Here is a 23,578-nt window from a genome sequence, read left to right on the forward strand (position 1 = left end):
ATAAGATTACACAGGAAAAGGTGTATTAAGTAACTAGCGCAAGGTGGGTTAATCTATGCTAGTGCCCACACCTGGTAAATCATTTTGAGTTTAGGCAGCTTCTGGTCAGCCCTGGGCCCATCCATGATTCTTATTCTGTTCTTACTGAGGGCAAAAGAATTCATACGTTTTTGTTTTTTGGTTTTGCGGGTTTTTTGAGACAGGCTCTCACTCTGTCACCCAGGCTGGAGTGTAGTGACACAGCTGCAGCTCCTGTAACCTCAACCTCCCAGGCTCAAGCCATCCTCCCACCTCAGCCTCCCAAGTAGCTGACTCCAGGAACACACCACCACACCCAGGTAATTTTTATATTTTTGTAGAGATGAGGTCTCACTATGTTACTCAGGCTGGTCTCAAACTCCTAGGCTCCAAGTGATCTCTCACCTCAGCCTCCCAAAGTGTTGGGATTACAACCGCACCCAGCTGTATTTTCTTTCTTTCTTTTTTTTTTTTTTTGAGACGGGTCTCGCTCTGTTGCTCAGGCTGGAAGGGCAATGGCACAATCTTGGCTCACTGCAACCTCCGCCTCCCGGGTTCAAGTGATTCTCCTGCCTCACCCTCCCAAGTAGCTGGGACTGCATTCATGTGCCACCACGCCTGGCTGATTTTTGTATTTTTTAGTAGAGATGGTTTCCTCATGTTGGCCAGGCTGGTCTTGAACTCCTGACCTCTGGTGATCCACCCACCTAGGCCTCCCAAAGTGCTGGGATTACAGGTGTGAGCCACTGTGCCTGGCCTTTTTTTGTTTTGAGATGGAGTCTCACTCTGTCACCCAGACTGGAGTGCAGTGGCATGACCTCGGCTCACTGCAACCTCCACCTCCTGGGCTCAACCAGTCCTACCACCTCAGCCTCCCAAGTAGCTGGGACCACAGACGCGCACCACCATGTCCGGCTAAGTTTTTGTATTTTTAATAGCAATGAGGTTTCACCATGTTGCCCAGACTGGTCTCCAACTCCTGAGCTCAAGCGATCTCCCCTTGGCCCTCCAAAGTGCTGGGATTACAGGCGTGAGCCGCTGCGCCTGGCCTGTGTAAATCTTTGATTTGTTTAAAGGTATCCTGATATTGGTGTGAGAGATGGATTCAGCTCTCCGTTTTTCCAGATGGCTACATGCTTGTCTGGATAGTATTTACTCACAGGTCCGTTGGCAGCCCCCTGCGAGAGGGTACGTTCTGTATTCTGAGTGTCCGTGTGTTCTGTACACTGGGCTCCTGTTTCTGGGCCTCTGTTACTCTGCAGTCTGTCTGTGGGCTAGTGCCACACACTAAGATTCTGATGTCAGATCGGGCCATTCTTTTTCCATTGCTGTTCTCAGAATATCCTGGCTCTTCTTGTTTATATTTTCTTTTCTTTTCTTTTCCTTTTTTATTTTTATTTTTTGGAGACGGAAACTCGCTGTCGCCCAGGCTGGGGTGCAATGGCGTGATCTCAGCTCACTGCAACCTCTGCCTCCCGAATTCAAGCAATTCTCCTGCCTCAGCCTCCCGAGTAGCTGGGATTACAGGCACTGGCTACCACACCTGGCTAATTTTTGTATTTTCATACAGATGGAGTTTCCCCAGCCAGCATGGTGGCTCACACCTGTAATCTCAGCACTTTGGGAGGCCAAGTCGGGCAGATCACTTGAGGTCAGGAGTTCCAGCGTGGCCAGCATGGTAAAACTCTGTCTCTACTAAAAATACAAAAATTAGCTGGATGTGATGGCACACACCTGTAGTCCCAGCTACTCAGGAGGCTGAGGGAGGAGAATCGCTTGAACCCAGGAGGCAGAGAGTGCAGTGAGCTGAGATTACGCCATTGCACTCTGGTCTGGGCAACAAAGCAAGACCCTATCTCAAAAAAAAAAAAAAAAAAAAAAAAAAAAAGGCCAGGCGCGTTGGCTCACCCCTGTAATCCCAGCACTTTGGGAGGCTGAAGTGCGTGGATCACAAAGTCAGGAGATCGAGGCCATCCTGGTTAACACAGTGAAACCCCGTCTCTACCAAAAATACAAAAAATTAGCCAGGCGTGGTGGTGGGCGCCTGTAGTCCCAGCTACTTGGGAGGCTGAGGCAGGAGAATGGCGTGAACCCAGGAGGCAGAGCTTGCAGTCAGCTGAGATCGCGCCACTGCACTCCAGCCTGGGCGACAGAGCAAGACTCTGTCACAAAAAAAAAAAAAAAAGAAGAAGAGAGAGAGAGAGGCAGATGGGGTTTCACCATGTTGGCCAAGCTGGTCTTGAACTCCTGACCACGTCGTGATCCGCTTACCTCGGCCTCCCAAAGTACTGGGATTACAGGCATGAGCCACCACACCTGGCCTTATTTATATTTTCAATGTAAACTTTAGCATCAGCTTGTTTCCTTCCAGAAAAAAGGCTCTTGGTGTTTTTATTTGGATCATGTTAAATTTGTAAACTAAGAAGAACTGGCGTTTTATGTTGTTGAGTCTCCCTATCCGAGGACTTGGCATGTCTTTCCAGTTTCATGTCCTTTGGGAACTTTTTCCTTATGGAGATTTTGCGTGTTTCTTGTGACATTTGTTCCCAGATATTTTATCATCTTTGTTGATATTTTAAAGCAGACCCTTATCTTCTTCCATCTTTTTTTTTTTTTTTTTTTTTTTTTTTTTTTTTTTTTTTTTTTTTTTTTTGAGACAGAGTCTCACTCTGTCGCCCGGGCTGGAGTACAGTGGCCGGATCTCAGCTCACTGCAAGCTCCGCCTCCCGGGTTTACGTCATTCTCCTGCCTCAGCCTCCCGAGTAGCTGGGACTACAGGCGCCCGCCACCTCGCCCGGCTAGTTTTTTGTATTTTTTTAGTAGAGACGGGGTTTCACTGTGTTAGCCAGGATGGTCTCGATCTCCTGGCCTCGTGATCCGCCCGTCTCGGCCTCCCAAAGTGCTGGGATTACAGGCTTGAGCCACTGCGCCCAGCCTTTTTTTTTTTTTTTAATAAGGTCTTGCTCTGTCACCCAGGCTGGGGTGCAGTGGTGCGATCATGGCTCACTGAAACCTCGACCTCCTGGGCTCAAGTGATTCTCCCACCTCAGCCTCCCATGTAGCTAGGACTGCAGACATGTGCCATTGTGCCCAGCTAATTTATTTATTTTTATTTTTAAATTTATGTCTATCTATTTATTTATCGAGACATGGTCTCTTTTTGTTACCCAGACTGGAGTACAGTGGTGTGAACGCAGCTCATCCCAGCCTCAACCCTTTGGGTTCAAGCAGTCCTCCTGCCTCAGCCTCCTGAGTAGCTGGGACTATAGGCAAGTACCACCATGCCCACAGAATTTTTGTACTTTTTGTAGAGATGGGGTTTCGCCATGTTGCTCAGGCTGGGCTTTAATTCCTGAGCTCAAGTGATCTGCCCACCTCAGCCTCCCAAAGTGCTGGGATTATAGGCGGGAGCCAGTATGCCCGGCCTCCCATTTTCTAACTAGCTGTCATTTTTCTATGGGAAGGTATTGATTTCTCTGTACAAATGTTGATCTCACTTCCCTACTGAATTACCTGTCTGTGTGCAGTGGTTTGGCATTTGATCTCATCCAGACAAAATTCTGTCTTTTTTTTTATTTTTTATTTTTTTAGAGACAGGGTCTTGCTATGTTACAGGCCAGGTTAGTCTTCAACTCTTGGCCTCAAGCAATTCTCCTGCCTCAGCCTCCCAAAGTGCTAGGACTACAGGTGAAAGCCACCATGCCTAGCCTCAAAGTCATGTCTAAATGACACATTTAAGCCCATGGCCAGGTGAGCTCCAAGGCTCTTCCACTGCCTGCTCTGCTTGTCCTGAGACCACTAGTGAAGATGAAAGTTCATTAAAGGAGCAAATGGGCCGGGCGCAGTGGCTCACATCGGTAATCCCAGCAATTTGGGAGGCCGAGGTGGGTGTATCACTTAAGGTCTGGAGTTCAAGACCAGCCTGGCCAACATGTAGAAACTTCATCTCTACTAGAAATATGAAAATTTAGCTGGGCGTGGTGGCAGGCACCTGTAGTCCCAGCTTCTCAGGAGGCTGAGACTGGAGAATTGCTTGAACCCGGGAGGCAAAGGTTGCAGTGAGCTGAGATCGCACCACTGCACTCCAGCCTGGGTGACACCATGAGACTCCGTCTCAAAAAAACTAAACAAAAACTATTTCGTTCTGAGTAAGGAATATAAGTTGTTTTTCAAATGCCTTCTGACCATGAGGACGCTCTTCCAAACACTTTTGCAGTCTTAGAAAAGTAATCCATGGGGAGAAGGCCTCTCCCCCTCAGCTGTAGAACTCAAAGTACAGATGGGTGAGGAGCATGATCTCAAACGAAAACACAGGGCAGCTGGGCCAGCACCTTGGGAGGCTGGGTGGGGAGATGACTTGAGGTCAGGAGTTTGAGACCAGCCTGGCCAACATGGTGAAACCCCATCTCTGCTAAAAATACAAAAATTAGCCAGGCGTGATGGCAGGCGCCCGTAATCCCAGCTACTGGGGAGGCTGAGGTCGGAGTATTGCTTGAGCTTGGGAGGCAGAGGTTGCAGTGATCCAACATCATGCCACCGCACTCCAGCCTGAGCAACAGAGACCCTGTCAAAAAAAAAAAAAAAAAAAAAAAAAAAGCATATTGCACCTTTCCCTTTGCTCTCTTTCTCCTGCTCCAGCCATGTGAGATGTCCCTTCCCCGTCACCTTCCGCCATGACTGGAAGTTTTCTGAGGCCTCCCCAGCCATGCTCCCTGTACAGCCTGCGGAACCACGAGCCAATTAAACCTCTTTCCCTTATAAACTACCAAGTCTCAGGTATTTCACAGCAGTATGAGAGCAAACTGATAACACCACTGCATTGTGGGGTTAGGGCCTCAAAGTATGAATTTGGGGCGGTGCATAATGAAATCCCACAGACCCGGGTTCTTGGTCCCAGCTCCAGATCCCGCTAGTTATGTGACCTTGGGCAAGGTGCCTGATGCCCCTGAGCTTGTCTCCTCAGCAGTATGACAGAATATGATGTTGGCCTCCTAGGGTTTTTGGGAGACGTGACTAATGTATATAATACCCAGCCTGGACGGGCACAGTGGCTCAAGCCTGTAATCCCAGGACTTTGGGAGGCTGAGGCAGGTTGATCACTTGAGGTCAGGAGTTTGAGACCAGCCTGACCAACATGGTGAAACCCCATCTCTACTAAAAATACAAAAAATTAGCCAGGCCTGGTGTCCCTTGCTTGTAATCCCAGCTACTCAGGAGGCTGAGGCAGGAGAATCACTTGAATCCAGGAGGTGGAGGTTGCAGTGACCTGAATCGCATCATTGCAATCCAGCCTGGGCGACAAGAGCGAAACTCCGTCTCGAAAAACAAAATAAAATAAAATAAAATATCCAGCCTAATGCCAGAGGAATCGTATACTTCCTCAGTAGATGTTTCTCTTCATCTATCCATCTGGGCGGACATGCTATCTGCCACCTTCCCCTCTCCTCTTCCATAATAGGAAAATGCCCAATTGTTATTATTATTTTTGACAAGGTCTCACTCTTTCACCCAGGCTGGAGTGCAGTGGCACAACGTTGGCTCACTGCAACCTCTGCCTCCCAGGTTCAAGCAATTCTCTTGCCTCAACCTCCCAGGTAGCTGGGATTACAGGCACCCACTGCCACGCCCGGCCAATTTTTGTATTTTTAGTAGAGATGGGGTTTCACCGTATTGGCCAAGGTAGTCTCGAACTCCTGACCTCAAGTGATCCGCCCACCTCGGCCTCCCAAAGTGCTGGGATTACAGGCGTGAGCCACCATGCCCAGCCAGAGAATACCCAATTTTTAGCTTGCCTATGACTACCCAGAGTAAAGGCCACCTGTCCCAGCTGCTGACATTTAGGTACAGTCATGTGACTCAGCTCTGGCCAATAGGATCCAAGCAGAATTTTCACATGGCAGCCCCAGATAACCTTCCTGGAACCCCTTTCTCTTGCAATCCTGTCTCCATCCTGTTGCTTCACTACCCATGTGATGTCTGGAGCTCTGGCTGCTGACACTGAGGGCCACACCCTAGGGCAGCGGTCCCCAACCTTTTTGGCACCACTAGTTTCCGGTTTCATGGAAAACAATTTCCCACGGTGGAGGGGGAATGGTTTGGGGATGAAACTGTTCCACCTCAGATCATCAGGTATTAGATTCTCATAAGGAGCATGCAACCTAGATCCCTCGTATACGCAGTTCACGTAGCATTCATGCTCCTATGAGAATCTAATGCCACCGCTGATCTGATAGGAGGCGGTAAAGCTTGCTCGCCCACCATCATCTCCTGCTGTGGGGCCCAGCTCCTTACAGGCCACGGACCCATACTGGGTTGGGTACTTGTGCCCTAGGGGTTGTGGCATGGGGGGCTGGAAGGGAGAGGTGCTCCTGGGAAGTTGATGGAGACAGTGGCTGAACCAGCCCTGGTCAGCTTACTCTGGACTTTGATAAATTCAAGCCACTATTGTTGTAGGGCTCTGTCACTTTCAGGACAGCTGAATCTAGTCCTGATACCCCATCATTCATGCCTGTCTACCAAGCAGCCAATCCCCACAGTCCCTGACATCTTCAGAACCCCCACCACAAAGGGGAGCAAAGAAAAGACGTCTGTGTCGGGCGGATCACGAGGTCAGGAGATCGAGACCATCCTGGCTAACACAGTGAAACCCCGTCTCTACTAAAAAATACAAAAAACTAGCCGGGCGCGGTGGCGGGCGCCTGTAGTCCCAACTACTCGGGAGGCTGAGGCAGGAGGGCTGAGGCAGGCGAAGCTTGCAGTGAGCTGGATCGTGAACCCAGCCTGGGCGGCGAAGCTTGCAAAAAAAAAAAAAAAAAAAAAAGAAAAGACGTCTGTGGACATCTCCCATCTTCCTCTACTCAACCCTGCTATATACGTAGTTCTCCACTCGCATGATTCCCTGTCTATAAATACTTTCTTGGGGTGGAGGCAGATGAGGATGTGGAAGGGGGAAATCACTTCCCTCATCCCTGCACTCTAGTGTCTACCCAGGCTTCGAACACAGGCGCAGATGCTGGAGACAGAGATGCATAAGAAAGTTACCAAACACCAGCCCTCAGGGAGCCGGAGATACTGTGGCAGATACTGAGCAGTAATCCATCCCACAAGCCAGCAGGGGATGGGGAGCAGAAGGGACACAGACTTGGATGGGGTCAGGAGAGACTTCAGAGAGACGGTGACTCTAGAGCTGAGGCGTGGGGAAAGGAGGGAAAAATGCTCATGCAGAAGCACATGAGTGTCCACCAAAGAGAAAACACCGAGCGTTAGCGGGGATGGCGAGGAACTGGAACCGCAGACCTTGCTGGTGGGAATGTATTAACAAGATGGTGCTGGCCAGGCGCGGTGGCTCACGCCTGTAATCCCAGCACTTGGGGAGGCCGAGGTGGGTGGATCACTTGAGGTCAGGAATTCGAGACCAGCTGGCCAACAGGGTGAAACCCTGTCTTTACCAAAAATCCGAAAATTAGCTTCACATGGTAGCGGGCGCCTGTAATCCCTCCCCACCCTCGGGAGGCTGGGGCAGGAGAATCACTTGAACCTGGGAGGCAGAGGTTGCAGTGAGCCAAGATTGTGTTACTGCACTCCAGCCTGGGCGACAAGAGCAAAACTCCGTCTCAAAAAAAAAAAAAAAAGTTCTGGAATTGGATAGTGGTGATGATTGCACAATACACTAAACAAACCCCATGGAGCTGTATATTTGTAAACATACAGTTTTGTGATGTTTTTTATGTTACGTGAATTATATCTTAATATAAATACACTTTAAAAATCATTCTGAGCCAGGTGCAGTGGCTCACGCCTGTAATCCAAGCAGTTTGGAAGGCTAAGACGGGAGGACTGCTTGATCCCAGGAGTTGGAGACCAGCCTGGACAACACAGGAAAACTTCATCTCTACAAATAATAAAATAAAAATTAGCCTGGCATGGTGGTACACACCTGAGGTCCCAGTTACTCAGGAAGCTGAAGTGGGAGAAAAATTCATGAGTCTGGGCGGTCAAGGCTGCGATGAATCATGACCGTGCCACTGGGCAACAGAGCAAGACCCCATCTCATAAAAGAAGAAAAAGATCATGATACAACCAACAAAAATTATAGTTTATGAAAAACTTAAAAAACATGGAAAACATCATCATAGTACAATGTTAAGTAAAAGTACATAATCTTACATGTACAGTAGGATTATAATTGTGTTAAAAACAAAAACACATCACGCCAGACGCGGTGGCTCACGCCTGTAATCCCAGCACTTTGGGAGGCCGAGATGGGCAGATCACAAGGTCAGAAGATCAAGACCATCCTGGCTAACCCGGTGAAACCCCGTCTCTACTAAAAATACAAAAAAAAACTAGCCAGGCGAGGTGGCGGGCGCCTGTAGTCCCAGCTACTCGGGAGGCTGAGGCAGGAGAATGGCGTGAACCTGGGAGATGGAGCTTGCAGTGAGCTGAGATCCGGCCACTGCACTCCAGTTTGGGCGACAGAGCAAGACTCCGTCTCAAAAAACAAAACAAAACAAAAAAAACACATTACTTAAATACAGCAAAAGCACAGTGGAAGGAAATGTATCAATACTGGGACAGGAAAAATCTGTTTCTGTCTTGGGAGTACTGACATGGCCACCCTGCCTGATTTGCTATGGATTTGAGGAGGCTTTAGACCCATTTCCTCATAGCCTGCTTCTTAGATTTGGAGCTCCCAAAAGTAGTCATCATCTTTTTTTTTTTTTTTTTTTTTTTTTTTTTTTTTTTTTTTTTTGAGACGGAGTCTCGCTCTGTCGCCCAGGCTGGAGTGCAGTGGCCGGGTCTCAGCTCACTGCAAGCTCCGCCTCCCCGGTTCACGCCATTCTCCTGCCTCAGCCTCCGGAGTAGCTGGGACTACAGGCGCCCGCCACCTCGCCCGGCTAGTTTTTTGTATTTTTAGTAGAGACGGGGTTTCACCGTGTTAGCCAGGATGGTCTCGATCTCCTGACCTTGTGATCCGCCCGTCTCGGCCTCCCAAAGTGCTGGGATTACAGGCTTGAGCCACCGCGCCCGGCCAATTTTTTTTTTTTTTTTTTTTGAGACGGAGTCTCACTCTGTCACCCAGGCTGGAGTGCAGTGGCACGATCTTGGCTCACTGCAAGCTCCACCTCCCGGGTTCACGCCATTCTCCTGCCTCAGCCTCCCGAGTAGCTGGGACTACAGGCACCCACCACCATGCCCAGCTAATTTGTTGTGTTTTTAGTAGAGACCAGGGTTTCACTGTGTTAGCCAGGATGGTCTCGATCTCCCAACCTTGTGATCCGCCTGCCTTGGCCTCCCAAAGCGCTGGGATTACAGACTTGAGCCACCAAACCCGGCCCATTTTTTGTTTTTGAGACGGGGTCCTGCACTCCCAGGCTGGAGTGCAGTGGCATGATTTTGGCTCACTGTAGCCTTGACCTCCCCGGCTCAAGAGAACCTTCCACCTCAGCCTCCCAAGGAACTGGGACTACAGGCGTGTGCTACACATCTAGCTTTTTTTTTTTTTTTTAGTAGAAACAAAGTCTCACTACATTGCCCAGGCTGGTCTTGAACTCCTGGGCTCAAGTAAACCTCCTGCTTCGGCCTTCCAAAGTGCTGAGAGAGATAGTCATCCTTGAGTCAGGAATTTTAAGTTGTCGGGGAAGAAGACATGGTCTGCGGCTGGGCGCGGTGGTTCATGCCTGGAATCCCAGCACTTTGGGAGGCCGAGGAAGCCAGATCACCTGAGGTTAGGAGTTCGAGACCAGCCTGGCCAACATGGTGACACCCCATCTCTACTAGTAATAAAAAATTAGCTGGGCGTGGTGGCACGTGCCTGTAATCCCAGCTACTCAGGAGGCTGAGGCAGGAGAACTGCTGAAACGTCGGAGACAGAGGTTGCAGTGGGCCAAAATCGCTGCCACTGCACTCCAGCCTGGGCTACAGAGTGAGACTCTGTCTCTAAATAAATAAATAAATAAATAAATAAATAAATAAATGAAAGAAGAAATGGTTCGTGGTTGATGTGGGACATGGCAACCCTTCCACACACAGACACCTCTACCTTCGTGACGGGGCTGCACTTTGTTCCCTGTGTGCATTTGATGGCAGGCAGGGTGAAGATGCGCTTCCCACAGACACAGCAGAAGTTCTTTTTTTTTTTTTTTTGAGATGGAGTTTCGCTCTTGCTGCCCAGGCTGGAGTGCAGTGGCGTGATCTCGGCTCACTGCAACCTCCGCCTCCCAGGTTCAAGCGATTCTCCTGCCTCACCCTCCCGAGTAGCTGGGATTACAGGCGCCCTCCACCACGCCTGGCTAATTTTTGTTGTGTTTTTAGTAGAGACGGGGTTTCACCGTGTTGGCCAGGCTGGTCTTGAACTCCTGACCTCAGGTGATCCACCCGCCTCAGCCTCCCAAAGTATTATGATTACGTGCAGGAGCCACCGCGCCCGGCCAGAAAATTCTTTCTCACAGAAGCTCAGAAACAGGTGATGAGTGAGGAGGCACGGTCACCCACAACAGCTGATGATCTGGTCAGAGAACCAAAGTCAGAGAACCAAAGTAGCTGGGCTTACAGGCATGTGCCATCAGGCCCAGCTAATTTTGTATTTTTAGTAGAGACAGGGTTTCTCCATGTTGGTCAGGCTGGTCTTGAACTCGGGACCTCAGGTGATCCTCCCGCCTTGGCCTCCCAAAGTGTTGGGATTACAGGCGTGAGCCACCGCGCCTGGCTTTTTTTGTTTGTTTGTTTGAGACACAGTCTCATTCTGTCGCCCAGACTGGAGTGCAGTGGCGCGATCTCGGCTCACTGCAAGATGCACCTCCCGGGTTCACGCAATTCTCCTGCCTCAGCCTCCCAAGTAGCTGGGACTACAGGCGCCTGCCACCACACCCGGCTAATTTTTTGTATTTTTAGTAGAGACGGGGTTTCACTGTGTTAGCCAGATGGTCTCGATCTCCTGACCTCGTGATCCACCCGCCTCGGCCTCCCAAAGTGCTGGGATTACAGGCATGAGCCACCGTGCCTGGCCTTTTTTTTTTTTTTCGAGACAGAGTCTCACCGTGTCACCCAGGCTGGAGTGCAGTGGCATGATCTCGGCTCACTGCAACCTCCACCTCCCGGGTTCAAGCAATTCTTGTGCCCCAGTCTCCTGAGTAGCTGGGATTACAGGCAGCCCAGCTAATTTTTGTTGTTGTTGTTGTTGTTGAGACAGAGTCTCGCTTTGTGGCCCAGACTGGAGTGCAGTGGCCGGATCTCAGCTCACTGCAAGCTCCGCCTCCCGGGTTCACGCCATTCTCCTGCCTCAGCCTCCCGAGTAGCTGGGACTACAGACGCCCGCCACCTCGCCCGGCTAGGTTTTTGTATTTTTAGTAGAGACGGGGTTTCACCGTGTTAGCCAGGATGGTCTCGATCTCCTTGACCTTGTGATCCGCCCGTCTCGGCCTCCCAAAGTGCTGGGATTACAGGCTTGAGCCACCGTGCCCGGCCCCAGCTAATTTTTATAGTTTTAGTAGAGGCAGGGTTTCACCATGTTGGCAAGGCTGGTTTCAAACTCCTGACCTCAGGTGATCCGCCTGCCTCGGCCTCCCAAAGTGCTGGGATTAGAGGCGTGAGCCACTGCACCCAGCTAATTTTTATTAGTAGTAGAGACAGGGTTTCACCACGTTGGCCAGGTCTCAAACCCCTGACGTCAGATGATCCGCCCACCTCCGCCTCCTGAAGAGCTGGGATTACAGGCGTGAACCACTGCACCTGGCCCCCTGTAGCCTCTTGATGTTTGACTCCCCTCAGAAGAGCGACAGAAGAAAGTCGAAATGCATAAGAAATCAGCTATTGAAAGTTACTGGACAGTGAATCCTTTCTTTCTTTCTTTTTTTTCTTTTAATTTTAGTTTCCTGGTGTTTGAGTCATTTGCTGAGTAAATCTGAAAGAACAAAAAAAAAAGGAACTGTTGCCGAGGTGCCCCTATCTTTGGGGCCTGCAGCCTATCAGGACTTCCTCCAGAATACTCCAGCAGTGGTTGGCTTCTCATTATTTCCTCAGCCCTGTAGCTCTCTTAAGTTTTAAAAAATAAAATGGAGGCCAGGCATGGTGGCTCACGCCTGTAATCTCAGTACTTTGGAAGGCCAAGGTGGGTGGATTGCTTGAGGTCAGGAGTTGGAGACCAGCCTGGGCACACCCCATCTCATTTAAAAATAAATAAAATAAAATGACAGAGACTTATATTCATACCAAAACCTGCACATGAAGGCTTATAGCAACTTTATTCATAAATGCTAAAGCTCGGAAGCAACTAAGATGTTCTTTTTTTTTGTTTTTTTGTTTTAAGACGGAGTCTCGCACTGTCACCTGTGCTGGAGTGCAATGGCACGATCTCGACTCACTGCCACCTCTGTCTCCTAGCTTCAAGCAATTCTCCTGCCTTAGCTTCCTGAGTAGTTGGGATTACAGGTGCCCACCACCATGCCCAGCTAATTTTTTGTATTTTTAGTAGAGACAGGGGTTTTACTATGTTGGCCAGGCTGATGTCGAACTCCTGACCTCGTGATCTGCCCGCCTCAGCTCCCAAAATGCTGGAATTACAGGCATGAGCCACCGCGCCCAGCTAAGATATCCTTTAAGGCCAGGTGGGGTGGTTCACACCTGTAATCCCAGCACTTTGGGAGGCCGAGGCGGGAGGATCACAAGGTCAGCAGATCGAGACCATCCTGGCTAACAAGGTGAAATCCCGTCTCTACTAAAAATACAAAAAATTAGCCGGGCATGGTGGCACATGCCTGTAGTCCCAGCTACTTGGGAGGCTGAGGCAGGAGAATGGCTTGCACCCGGGAGGCAGAGGTTGCAGTGAGCTGAGATCATGCCACTGCACTCTAGCCTGGGGGACACGGAGAGACTCCATCTCAAAAAAGAAGAAAAAAAAAAAGATATCCTTTATTTTTTTATTTTATTTATTTATTTTTTTGAGGCGGAGTCTCGCTCTGTCGCCCAGGCTGGAGTGCAGTGGCGCGATCTCGGCTCCCTGCAAGCTCCGCCTCCCGGGTTCCCGCCATTCTCCTGCCTCAGCCTCCCGAGTAGCTGGGACTACAGGCGCTGCCACCACGCCCGGCTAATTTTTTTGTATTTTTAGTGGAGACGGGGTTTCATTGTGTTAGCCAGGATGGTCTCGATCTCCTGACCTCGTGATCCGCCCGTCTCGGCCTCCCAAAGTGCTGGGATTACAGGCTTGAGCCACCGCGCCCGGCCAAGATATCCTTTAATAGATGAATGGATAAGCAAACTGTGTGCTGGATCCACACAATGAGACGTTATTCAGCACCAAAAAGCAACACACTATCAGGCCAGGAGAAATTGTGGAAAAACCTTAGCTGCATATTGCTGAGTGAAAGAAAGTCAGATCCAAGAGGGCAAGAATTCTGATTGGTTCACTGCTTAATCTCCAGCATCTGAAACAGTGTCTGGTCAAAACAGCCCCTCAATATTTGATGAGTTTTTTTTTTCTTTTTAAAGTCCAGTCATATGGTGACTCAAATGCTTGATCCCAGCACTTTGGGAGGCTGAAGCGAGGTGATTGCTTAAAGCCAGGAGCTCGAGACCAGCCTGGACAACATAATGAGACTCCATCTCCATTAAAAAAAAAAAAAAAAAAAAAAAAAGAAGAAGAAGAAGAAGAAAAGAAAAAAGAGGCTCTTCATCTTATCCTGAGTGAAAAGAAGGTAGAAAGAAGCAAGGGCATCCTGGGATCATCAGCTGAGATATCTCCAGTTCAGTCTGGTCCCTGAAAGTGTGGGCCACCAACCAAAATGCTTATTCCCAGGCCCCACCCAGACCTGCTTGATCAGGATAAGTGTCCCTAGGTAGGAGGTAATCCACATTTTAAAATAAACATCTGGCCAGGCACAGTGGCTCACTCCTGTAATCTCAACACTTTGGGAAGCTGACCCAAACAGATTGCTTGAGCCCAGGAGTTTAAGATCAGCCCAGGGGACATGGCAAAACTCCATCTCTACAAAAATACAGAAAATTAGCTGGGTATTGTGGCACACACCTGTGGTCCCAGCTACTCAGGAGGCTGAGGTGGGAGAACTGCTTGAGCCTGGGAGGTAGAGCTTGCAGTGAGCCGAGATCGAGCCACTGCATTGCAGTCTGAGCAACAGAGTGGAACCCCATCTCAAACAAAAAATAAAAAACAAACAAAAAAATAAAACAAGCGTACAGTGATTCTTGTATCAGCTGAAACTGAGAACCACTTAGGATGTTTACTAAAAAGGCAGATTATGGCTGGGTGCGGTGGTTCACACCTGTAATCCTAGCACTTTGGGAGGCCAAGATGGGCAGATCACCTGAGGTCAGGAGTTCCAGACCAGCCATGTTTCACCAACATGGTGAAACCCCGTGTCTACTAAAAATACAAAAATTAGCCAGGCATAGTGATGTGCACCTGTAATCCCAGCTACTCGGGAGGCTGAGGCAGGAGAATTGTTTGAACCTGGGAGGCGGAGGTTGCAGCGAGCCAAGATTGCACCATTGCACTCCAGGCAACAGAGCGAAACTCCGTCTCAAAAAAACAAAAAAAAAAAAAGGCCGGGCGCGGTGGCTCAAGCCTGTAATCCCAGCACTTTGGGAGGCCGAGGCGGGCGGATCACAAGGTCAGGAGATCAAGACCACAGTGAAACCCCGTCTCTACTAAAAAATACAAAAAATTAGCCGGGCGCGGTGGCGCGGGCGCCTGTAGTCCCAGCTACTCAGGAGGCTGAGGCAGGAGAATGGCGGGAACCCGGGAGGCGGAGCTTGCAGTGAGCCGAGATCGCGCCACTGCACTCCAGCCTGGGCAACAGCGTGAGACTCCGTCTCAAAAAAAAAAAAAAAAAAAAAAAAAAAAAATGCAGATTATATTTTAGAACTGTGGAGGTAGGCCGGGCGCGGTGGCTCAAGCTTGTAATCCCAGCACTTTGGGAGGCCGAGGCGGGCGGATCACAAGGTCAGGAGATCGAGACCACAGTGAAACCCCATCTCTACTAAAAATACAAAAAATTAGCCGGGCGCGGTGGCGGGCACCTGTAGTCCTAGCTACTCAGGAGGCTGAGGCAGGAGAATGGCGTGAACCCAGGAGGCGGAGCTTGCAGTGAGCCGAGATCGCGCCACTGCACTCCAGCCTGGGCAACAGCGTGAGACTCCGTCTCAAAAAAAAAAAAAAAAAAAAAAAAACTGTGGAGGTGCAGAAGCAGCAAGGCTTGACCTACCCTGTAGTCCAACTCCATCTGTACAGATGAAGGAACTGCAGCCCAGAGAGGGAAAGTTACTTGCCAGAGACACACAGCAAGCTGCCTTCTGACTTTCAGGCTTCTTACAGAGAGCTGACCAACTCATTTAGATGTTAAGAGACTCATTTGCCTCAGAAGCATCAACTCAAGCAGCTGCTAAATACCACCTCTATTTGGTCAAGGCCAAGGAGATATTTACTCCTTCTGAGGAGGCGGGGGAAGTCCAAAGGAGCTTTTTATAGGCCTCTTTAGGGTAAGTGTTGGTGAGGTCACAAAAGGATTCACTTCCCCAAGCTGACAGGAACCGTTACTTTCTGGTTTCTCTTTTCATATTTACGAATTAACATATTTAACTTAAAATGAAATGGCCAAATTTCAAATATATAAAAACTACAATCCGGGTAAGCCCAGGAAAACTAGCATCTACCTCCAGTCTCATCTCATCCCAGTCACCAATTTGCCACCTGACCTTGAGCGACCACAGGCACATCTCCTAGTCCTTCTGGGCCCCGGCCAGATGAAATGATGTCCATGAATCTTTCCAGTTCTGACCATCTGTGGTGCCCTGCATCAAGTCACCCTATAATTAGCCGTAGTCAAAGGTCCTTCCTGGCTTATCTGCTGATTGGCCTTTGAAGAGGTCCATTCTAAAATGTAGGTTTGCTGTAGTTCAGGAAGACAAAGTAGGGCCAAAGATCTCCTTAGCCAAAGAGATGATCTGGAAAGAGGTTAGCCATCAGTTCACAAACTGACCTGGACAACAGAGATAAAACATGAAGGCTGCACTTGCATGGGGAAATAAGGCAATCCCTAAGCAAGGAGACAAACGGAGTGAGGGAGGACAGTGCAGCCTGAAGGCCACAGTGAGAAATGCTTCCGACTAGAACAGGAAGTCAAATTTGTTTTTTAGGTTCTGCTCATTATGGGCCACCTTAACATCTTTATTTATTTATTTATTTTTGTTTATTTTTGAGATAGAGTCTTGCTGTTGCCCAGGCTGGAGTGGAGTGATCTCGGCTCACTGCAACCTCCTTCTCCCAGGTTCAAGTGATTCTTCTGCCTCAGCCTCCTGAGTAGCTGGGATTACAGGCGCCTTCCACCACGCCCAGATAATTTTTGTATTTTTAGTAGAGACAGGGCTTCACCATGTTGGCCAGCCTGGTCTTGTAGCAGGATGAGCCGCAGGCAAAACTCCTCAGATACCGAGTTAAAGAAGGAAGCGGTTTATTTGGCCGGGAGCATTGGCAAGACTTCTGTCTCAAGAACCGAGCCCCCGGAGTGAGCAATTCCTGTCCCTTTTAAGGGCTCACAACTCTAAGGGGGTGCATGTGAGGGGGTTGTGATTGATTCAGCAAGCAGAGGGTATGTGACTGGGGGCTGCATGCACTGGTAATTAGATCAGAACAAAACAAGATAGAGATTTTTCACAGTGCATTTCTATGCATTGTCTGTAATCTATAGATAACATAACCAATTAGGTCAGGGGTCACTCTTTAACTACCAGGCCCAGGGTGCGGTGCTGGGCTGTCTGCCTGTGGATTTCATTTCTCCCTTTCAGTTTTTACTTCTTCTTTCTTTGGAGGCAGAAATTGGGCATAAGATGATGTGAAGGGTGGTCTCCTCCCTTAGTCTCAAACTCCTTACTTCAAGTGATCCACCTGCCTTGGCCTCCCAAAGTGCTGGGATTACAGGCATGAGTCACTACACCAAGCCCACCTTAACACCTTTTTTTTTTTTTTTTTGAGATGGAGTCTCACTCTTGTTACCCAGGCTGGAGTGCAGTGGCATGATCTCAGCTCACTGCAACCTCTGCCTCCTGGGTTCAAGCGATTCTCCTGCTTCAGCTTCCTGAGTAACTGGGATTACAGACACCTGCCACCACGCCCAGCTAATTTTTGTACGTTCAGTAGAGATGGGGTTTCGCCATGTTGACCAGGTTGGTCTTGAACTTCTGACTTCAGGTGACCCACTCACCTCGGCCTCCCAAAGTGCTGGTATTACAGGCATGAGCCACCGTGCCCGGCAACATGTTTAACTCTCTTTTTCCTATGTGGACAATGCTTATCATGACTTGCATTGAGTGAAAAAAGAAAAAAGGTCATCATTTTGTGTACATATGAACTGATTTTCAACAAACATGAACAAAGCAATTTAGTAGAGAAAGAATAGACTTTTCAACAAAAACAGGGTTCCATGTACTAGAATGATTAAATATCCAAATACAAGAAAAAAAAAAAAACCTTCAATATCTCATACCAAACAAAAATTAACTAAAAATGGATCAGAGACCTAGACGTAAAACCTAAAACTGTAAAATTTCTATTAGAAAACATAGGAGAGGCCGGGCGCGGTGGCTCAAGCCTGTAATCCCAGCACTTTGGGAGGCCGAGACGGGTGGATCACGAGGTCAGGAGATCGAGACCATCCTGGCTAACACGGTGAAACCCCGTCTCTACTAAAAAAAAATACAAAAAACTAGCCAGGCGAGGTGGCGGGCGCCTGTAGTCCCAGCTACTGGGGAGGCTGAGGCAGGAGAATGGCGTGAACCCAGGAGGCGGAGCTTGCAGTGAGCTGAGATCCGGCCACTGCACTCCAGCCTGGGCGACAGAGCGAGACTCCGTCTCAAAAAAAAAAAAACAAAAAAAACAGAAAACATAGGAGAAAATATTTATGACCTTTGACTAGGCAAAGATTTCTTTGGTACAGGCCAGGCATGGTGGCTTACACCTGTAATCCCAGGACTTTGGGAAGCTGAGGTGGATGGATCACCCGAGCCCAGGAGTTTAAGACCAGCCAGAGCAACATAGGGAGATCCTGTCTCTAACAAAAATTAAGGCCAGGCACGGTGGCTCATTCTTGTAATCCTAGCACTTTGGGAGGCTCAAGTGGGCAGATCACTTGAGGTCAGGGGTTTGAGACCAGTCTGGCCAACATGGTGAAACCCCATCTCTACTAAAAATACAAAAATTAGGCTGGGCACACTGGCTCACACCTGTAATCCCAACATTTTGGGAGGCCAAGGCACGCGGATCACCTGAAGTCAGGAGTTTGAGACCAGCCTGACCAGTACGGTGAAACCCCGTCTCCACTAAAAATACAAAAAGTAGTCGGGCATGGTGGTGTGTGCCTTTAGTCCCAGCTCTTTGGGAGGCTGAGACAGGAGAATTGCTTGAATCTGGGAGGAGGAGGTTGCAGTGAGCCAAGACTGTGCCACTGCACTGCAGCCTGGGTAACAGAGTGAGACTCTGTCTCAAAAAAAAAAAAAAACATTAGCCAAGTATGGTGGCCCACGCTTGTAATCCCAGCTACTCAGGAGGCTAAGGCAGGAGAATTACTTGAACCTGGGAGGCAGAGGTTGCAGTGATCTGGGACCACACCACTGCACTCCATCCTGGGCAACAGGGTGAGACTCTGTCTCAAAAATAATAATAATAATTTTTAAAAAGTAACTGGGCATGGTGGTGTGCACCTGTGGTCCCAGTTACTCGGCTCGGGAGGCTGAGATGGGAGGATTTTTTTTTTTTTTTTTGAGACACAGTCTCGCTTTGTCACCCAGGCTGGAGTGCTGGAGTGCAGTGGTGTGGTCTTGGCTAACAGCAACCTCCACCTCCTGACTTCAAGCAATCCTTCTGTCTTGGCCTCCCAAGTAGCTGGGATTACAGTCACCTGCCACCACACCCAGCTAATTTTTGTATTTTTAGTAGAGATGGGATTTCATCATATTGGTCAGGCTGGTCTCGAACTCCTGACCTCAGATGATCCACCCACCTTGGCCTCCCAAAGTGCTGGGATTACAGGCCTGAGCCACTGTGCAGGGCCAGGAAGATATCTTGATCAAAGATCAGTGGTGTGGCTCCAGCCTGGGTGACGGAGGGAGACACTGTCTCAAAACAAAACAAAACAAAACAAACAAAAAGATTTGAATAGATACTTCACAAGAAGATATGAAAAGATTTGTGGTCAGCCTGGGCAACATCGTGAGACCCTATGGAAAGAAAGAGAAACAGAGAGAGGCAGAGGAAGGAAGAAAGAGACCTGAAAAGATATTCAACATCAGTGATCAGGGAAATGCAAATTAACTTCCCTATCACATAATGTGATAACCCACTGCGTACCTAAAAAAACAGGTAAAATTATAAAGACTGACCTTACCAAGTGCTGGTAGAAATGTGGAGGAACTAGAACTGTCATACAGCTGGTGAGAAAATAAAATGGGGCAGCCTTTTTTTTTTTTTGAGATGGAGTCTTTCTCTATCGCCCAGGCTGGAGTGCAGTGGAGCCATCTCGGCTCACTGGAATCTCCACCTCCCGGTCAAGCCATTCTCCTGCCTCAGCCTCCCAAATAGTTGGGACTATAGGCGTGTGCCACCATGCCCCACTAATTTTGGATTTATTTATTTATTTATTTATTTATTTTTGTATTTTTAGTAGAGATGGGGTTTCACAATGTTGCCCAGGCTGGTCTCGAACTCCTGACCTCAGGTGACCCACCCACCTTGGTCTCCCAAAGTGCTGGGACTACAGGTATGGGCCACTGCGTCTGGCCAGGAACCAATTCTTTTTTGAGGCACAATGCCTACAAACATCACAAAATGAGAGACAAGCAGGCATTACGATGTTCCTCATGGAAATACACAACACCATGTAAGTAGTCTCATAAAAAAAAAAAAAAAAAAAAAATTGGCTGGGCACCGTGGCTCACGCCTATAATCCTAGCACTTTGGGAGGCTGAGGCAGGTGGATCTCCTGAGGTCAGGAGTTCGAGACCAGCCTGACCAACACGGTGAAATCCCATCTCTACTAAAAATACAAAAATTAGCCAGGCATGGTGGAGGGCGCCTGTAATCCCAGCTACTCAGGAGGCTAAGGCAAGAGAATTGCTTGAACTGGGGAGGCGGAGGTTGCAGTGAGCCAAGATTGTGCCACTGCACTCCAGCCTGGGCAAGACAGCAAGACTCTATCTCTACAAAAAACCAACCAACAAACAAAGAAAATCAGGCCAGGCACAATGTAATTTCCCTATCACATAATGTGATACCACTGAGTACCTAAAAAAACAGGTAAAATTATAAAGACTGACCTTACCAAGTACTGGTAGAAATGTGGAGGAACTAGAACTGTCATACAGCTGGTGAGGTTGGAGGTTGCAGTGAGCTGTGATCACGCCACTGCCTCCAACCTGGGGGACAGAGTGAGACTCCATCGCAAAAAATAAATACATTTTAAAAATCAGGCCAAGTGCAGTGGCTGACACCTGTAATCCTAGCACTTTGGGAGGCTGAGGCAGGTGGAATGCCTGAGCTCAGGAGTTCAAGACCACCATGGGCAAAACCCCATCTCTACAAAAAATACAAAAAATTAGCTGGGTGTGGTGGCGTGCGCCTGTAGTCCCAGCTACTAGGGGCTAAGGCAGGAAGATAGCTTGAACCCAAGAGGTAGAGGCTGCAGTGAGCTGAGATCGTGTCACTGCACTCTAGCCTGGGAGACAAAGTGAGACCTTATCTTAAAAAAAAAAAAAAAAAGTCAAACCCAGTCTAATCAAACCTTTTAGATCTAACTACCAATTAGCAGAGAAGACAAGGGGCACAGGGGCCAGGTGTGGTGGCTCACGCCTATAATCCCAGCACTTCGGGAGGCCAAAGCAGGCAGATCAGCTGAGGTCAGGAGTTCGAGACCAGCCTGGCCAACATGGTGAAACCTCGTCTCTACTAAAAATACAAAAATTAGCCGGACATGATGGTGGGTGCCTGTAATCCCAGCTACTTGGGAGGCTGAGGCTGGAGAATCCCTTGAACTCAGGAGGCAGAGGTTGCAGTGAGCTGAGATTGCACCATTGCACTCTAGCCTGGACAACTGAGTGAGACTTCGTCTCAAAAACAACAACAACAACAACAAACAAACAAAAAACACAAGGGACACGGGAAGATGTGGAAACAACTCCATAGGGATGCTATCAGCAAAATCCAGACTAGGGAAAATGCCACAGCATGAACCACTTAATTTCTTTCTTTTTAAAAATGTATTATTTAGTTTTTTGTTTTTTTTGTTTTTTTTTTTTTGAGATGGAGTCTCGCTGTGTCTCCCAGGCTGGAGTGCAGTGGTGTGATCTCGGCTCACTGCAAGCTCCGCCTCCCGGGTTCACGCCATTCTCCCGCCTCAGCCTCCCAAGTAGCTGAGACTACAGGCGCCCACCACCACGCCCAGCTAGTTTTTTGTATTTTTAGTAGAGACGGGGTTTCACCATGTTAGCCAGGACAGTCTCGATCTCCTGACCTCGTGATCCACCCGCCTCGGCCTCCCAAAGTGCTGGGATTACAGGCTTGAGCCACCGCACCCGGCCTAAAAATGTATTATTTAGTTTTTGTAGCGATGGAGTCTTGCTACGTTGCCCAGGCTGGAGCACAGTGGCTATTCACAGGCACCATTATTGCGCACTATAGCTTTGAACTTCTGGGCTCAAGGGATCCTCCTGCCTCAGTCTCCCTAATAGTGGGGTTACAGGTGTGCACCCCCAGCCTGGCTCTATCTAGTTTCTTAAAAAACAAATAAAATAAAACAGAGAGAAAGAAAGGAAAATGAAAGGAAATGAAAGAAAATAAATTTCAAGTAAAAAAAAAAGTAAACTTGAGAAAAACGATAGATTTTTAAAAGGACTTCCAGTTGCAATGTTCAGTTGAGATCTCAAATGTTTTTTTTTTCCTTGGAGATGGAGTCTCACTCTGTTGCCCAGGCTGGAATGCAGTGGCACGATCTCAACTCACTGTAACCTCTCCCTCCCAGGTTCAAATGATCCTCCTGCCTCAGCCTCCCAAGTAGCTGGAATTACAAGCGCCTACCACCACGCCTGGCTAATTTTTGTATTTTTAGTAGAGACGTGGTTTCACCATGTTGGTCAGGCTGGTCTTGAACTCCTGACCTCAAGTGATCCACCTACCTCAGCCTCCCAGTGCTGGGATTATAGGTGTGAGCCACTGCACCCAACCAAGATCTCAATTCAGACAAACATTTTTGTTTGTTTGTTTTCTGAGCTCTGTCACTTAGAAAAGCAAACTTGTTTTAAGAAGGACATTGGCTGGGCGCGGTGGCTCACACCTGTAATCCCAGCACTTTGGGAGGCCGAGGCGGGCGGATCATGAGGTCCCGAGATCGAGACCACGGTGAAACCCCGTCTCTACTAAAAATACAAAAAGTTAGCAGGGCGCGGTGGCGGGCGCCTGTAGTCCCAGCTACTCGGGAGGCTAAGGCAGGAGAAGGCGTGAACCCGGGAGGCAGAGCTTGCAGTGAGCTAAGATCGTGCCACTGCACTCCAGCCTGGGCGACTGAGTGAGACTCCATCTCAAAAAAAAAAAAAAAAAAAAAAAAAAAAAAAGAGGGACATTTTGGCCAGGTGTGGCGGCTCACGCTTGTAATCCCAGAACTTTGGGAGGCCGAGGCGGGTGGATCACTTGAGATCAGTAGTTCCAAACTAGCCTGGCCAACATGGTGAAACCCCGTCTCTACTAAAACTACGAAAATTAGCTGGATGTGGTGGTGCACGCCTGTAGTCCCAGCTACTCAGGAGGCTGAAGCAGGAGAATCACTTGAACCCGGGAGGTGGAGGTTGTGGTGAGTCGAGGTCGTGCCACTGCACTCCAGCCTGGGTGGCAGAATGAGACTCTTGCCTCAAAAAAAAAAAAAAAAAAAAAAAAAAGTTTGAGACCAGACTGACCAACATGGCAAAACCCCGTCTCTACTAAAAATACAAAACATTAGCTGGGCATAGTGGTGCCCGCGTGTAATCCCAGTTACTCGGGAGGCTGAGGCAGGAGAATCGTGTGAACCTCAGAGGCAAAGGTTACAGTGAGCTGAGATAGCGCCATTGCACTCAGCCTGGGCGACAAGAGCAAAACTCTGTCTCAAAAAAAAAAAAAAAAAAAAAAAAAAAGAAGGACTTTTTTTCATTTAGAGGAGTGTAAACAGTAATTCATACTTGATATTAAGAAAGTATTTTTTTGGGGTCGAAGTGACAGTTTTGTGTGTGTATGAAACATAATGTATACGTATTAAAAAGGGAATATTTGTCCTTTAAAGACATATACTGAAATATTTACTGGTGAGGACACATGATGTCTGGTATTTACTTCAAAATAACGCTGGGCAGCGGGTTCGAGGTAGGTGCAGAAACACAGGAAACAGACTGCCCCGTGGGTCGTGTAACTGCTTAGGTCGGATAGCGACTCTACGCGGCTTCATCAGGTATATCTTGAAATCTTCTGTATATCTTGAAATTTTCTACAATAAAAATGTCTTAAAATTGTGCGTCAAAATAACACGAATATAAA

The 23,578-nt window shown here is 48.5% G+C and overlaps 1 protein-coding gene across 1 annotated transcript in view; it reads left to right on the forward strand.

The window, feature by feature from the left end:
* The window catches only part of GGA3 (golgi associated, gamma adaptin ear containing, ARF binding protein 3), a 271,030-nt gene that overhangs the window by 187,634 nt on the left and 59,818 nt on the right, over positions 1 to 23,578 (forward strand). The window lies entirely within an intron of this gene.

The sequence above is a fragment of the Macaca thibetana genome, chromosome 16, assembly GCF_024542745.1.
Source record: "Macaca thibetana thibetana isolate TM-01 chromosome 16, ASM2454274v1, whole genome shotgun sequence".
In the NCBI taxonomy this organism is placed as follows: domain Eukaryota; kingdom Metazoa; phylum Chordata; class Mammalia; order Primates; family Cercopithecidae; genus Macaca; species Macaca thibetana.